The sequence below is a fragment of the Nematolebias whitei genome, chromosome 7 (genome assembly GCF_014905685.2).
Source record: "Nematolebias whitei isolate Nwh7 chromosome 7, NemWhi1, whole genome shotgun sequence".
NCBI classification, from domain to species: Eukaryota; Metazoa; Chordata; class Actinopteri; order Cyprinodontiformes; family Rivulidae; genus Nematolebias; species Nematolebias whitei.
Window position 1 is genome coordinate 52,196,693 of NC_056504.1, and position 3,552 is coordinate 52,200,244.

A 3,552-nucleotide genomic window follows, 5' to 3' on the forward strand; every position below is an offset into this window, starting at 1 on the left:
GCTCTTTTTGCACATTTAAGATCTTTTTTATTCTCAACTTTCTGTTTTAATGTGAAATAAAGTCTTAACTTTATTTGGTTGTGACTATTTTTAAAATGATAAAATAGCTCGTTGTTTTCTATAAAGTGCAAGTTGTTAATGGTGAAACTATGAACATACAGGCAGGTAAGACTATATAAGACAAAAGTTGGACTTTTGTTCAGACCTTAAACGAGGAGGAAATGTCAGTAACTGGACGTCAGTGAGTTTTTACTGGAAATCCTGTTCTAGACAGAAAATATCTGGTCAGTAAATGTGTTTTCAGCTCAACATCAGTCACCCCTGCTTTCCTTTTCTAACACACACGCACACACACACACACACACACACACACACAAGCAAAAACATTATCGCTCCTCCTTTGCCTGTGCTGCTGGTGGGCAGTGAATGGAGACTGCTCTGTCTACGCTGAATGCTGTGGAGACTTGAACCAAACATCTTACTGACATGATTTAAACTGACTGAGTGACATAAAAACAGTTTGTGTTCATCGTCATGTGTCGTTAAACACTACAATGTGTGTATTTCTGTAACGTTTAGTCCACACACACACACACACACACACACACACACACATTGTCCTCAATTCATGCTCAGTTCACAGTAATTAGTTTTCTGTGTGAAGTTTTAATCTTTTCTTGAACTTTGAGTTACATTAGTTTGTTGGAGAGCTTTTTAAAATAACATTTAGATGATGCATGAAAAATAAATCCATTAAAAATAAATAAGTTTGAAGGTAAAGTCGTGCACATCTGTTCTTCCAACTTGGCTGAATTGTGAATGCAGCCACTTCCTGCAGGGAGATGGAGAAGCACCAAAAGGCATCGGTCTGATCGTCGTTTCATCTCTTTATGAAATAACAAACTAAGCTGCTTATGTCTTCTGACCTAAATGAGTTTGCTGAGTATCCGTGGCCTCGTTATGGACTGACATGATTCCAGAGTTCTGCTTCTTCTTTCAGATTGTCTTTATATTTTTCTGTCTCATTAGCCCGGGCCAGCCCCGTCCACTAACCGACTTTAATCATGTGCTCCACGATGATCGCAGGGTTTGGAACCACTGGTTGGCGAGGATCATCCACCAGGCTCCTACGCTCAGTTTTTGTCTGATTTCTCCCAATTCTGTAACCAAATTTAAAGATTCTATCCAGTTGATCATTTTACAACTTCTTGGCAAACTTCACTCGAAAAAGCTGCTCCGCTGAAAAAGAAAGTAATCAATCAGAGGAGATTAGCTCTTTGGTTCAATTCTGATTTACGTACTTTAAAACAGACATCTAGAAAACTAGAAATAAAATGGCGCTCCACTAACGTTGAGAACTTTATATTATTCATCTTCAATTGATGAGAATAAAAATAACCCCAGGTTCCTTTTCAGCACCACAGCTAGTCTAATGAAAAACCCTGTCTCTGTTGAACCATGTATCCCTAAAACTATAGGCAGTGATGACTTCATGAGATTCTTTATAAATAAAATTATTGTAATTAGGGAGAAAAATCAAACCAACATTCCTACTATCGCCTCTGGTTCTGTGTCAGATGAGACAACTTTAAAAATGTCACTAGAACCTGATTTATGTTTGGACAGTTTTTGTCCTGTTGAGCTCTTTGATCTGTCAAAAATAATAACCTCATCCAAACCATCCACATGCCTGCTAGATCCCATCCAAACTGTTTAAAGAGGTAGTTCCCATAATAACCACATGTTGGCTCTACCTAATTTGTCTCTAATAAACAGTCACATACCACAGAGCTTTAAGATTACTGTAATTAAACCTTTACTTAAGAAACATAACCCTAACTCAGGAATCCCAGCCAACTATAGATCTATATCTAATCTAACTTTCATCTCAAAAATTCTAGAGAAACTAGTTGCAGGTCAGTTGCGTGAACATCTACAAAGAAATAATCTGTTTGAAGAGTTTCAGTCAGGGTTTAGAGCTCATCATAGCACAGAACCAGCACTAGTAAAAGTCACTAATGATATTCTCATGGCCTCAGACAATGGACTTGTGTCTCTACTGGTCCTGTTAGACCTCAGTGCTGCATTTGATACAGTTCATCACAATATTTTACTACAGAGTTTAAACTTAATTTTCTCCTGTTGAACAGACAAGACTGAGGTTTTGGTTTTTGGACCTGAGCACCTTAGGAATGAATGTTTCAGTCTTTCTCCCTCCTTAGATGCATTAATCTGTCCTCCAGCTCTAATGTTAAAAATCTTGGTGTTATTTTTGATCAGGACATGTCTTTTATCCCCCACATTAAAAACGTTACTAGAACCTCCTTCTTCCACCTGCGTAATATCACTAACATTAGAAACATCTGATCTAAAGATGATGCAGAAAAACTGCTCCATGCATTTGTCACGTCTAGACTGGACTATTGCAATGGTTTATTATCTGGGTGTTCAAATACTTCTTTAAAACGTCTTCAGTTGATACAAAATGCTGCTGCCAGAGTCTTAACTGGAGTTACTGGGAGAGATCATATCTCTCCAGTTTTAGCTTCTCTCCATTGGCTCCCTGTCAAATCCAGAATAGAATTCAAAATCTTACTTCTAACCTACAAAGCTCTCAACAACCTAGATCCATCTTATATTACAGATCTTATTGTTCCATATTTTCCTAACAGAGCATTTCACTCTCAGACTGCAGGTTTACTCGTGGTTCCTAGAGTTTACAAAAACAGAATGGGAGGAAGATCTTCCAGTTCTCAGGCTCCTCTCTTGTGGAACCAACTTTCAGTTTCTGTCCGTGAGGCTGACACATTGTCCAGTTTGAAGATTTTCCTTGTTGATAAATCCTATAGTTAGGGTCAGCTTGTTATGCTGCTATAGACTTAGACTACTAGAGGACAAATTGACCTCATGTTCTTAAATTAATTGTTAAAATTAAATAGTTTTCATTTGATACTATTTCTATCTTAACATGTGATTCTTGACCTGCCATTGTGTATCTATTCCTACCAAACCCAGCCGGTCGAAGCAGATGGTCCTCTTGTCCTGATCCTGGTTCTGCTAAAGGTTTCTTCCTCATGAGGGAGTTTTTCTTTCCAGTCGCCTTCATGCTTGTTCAAGATGAGAGTTCAGTGATGGAGTTAAACTCAAATCTGCTCCTCAGATAAATAATGTTAATTATTATTTTATAGATGAATGTTTCTGTTCAATTATTATTTTATAGATGAATGTTTCTGTTCAATTATTATTTTATAGATTAATGTTTCTGTTCAATTATTATTTTATACATGAATGTTTCTGTTAATTATTATTTTATAGATGAATGTTTCTGTTAATTATTATTTTATAGATGAATGTTTCTGTTAATTATTATTTTATAGATTAATGTTTCTGTTCAATTATTATTTTATACATGAATGTTTCTGTTAATTATTATTTTATAGATGAATGTTTCTGTTAATTATTATTTTATAGATGAATGTTTCTGTTAATTATTATTTTATAGATGAATGTTTCTGTTCAATTATTATTTTATAGATGAATGTTTCTGTTCAA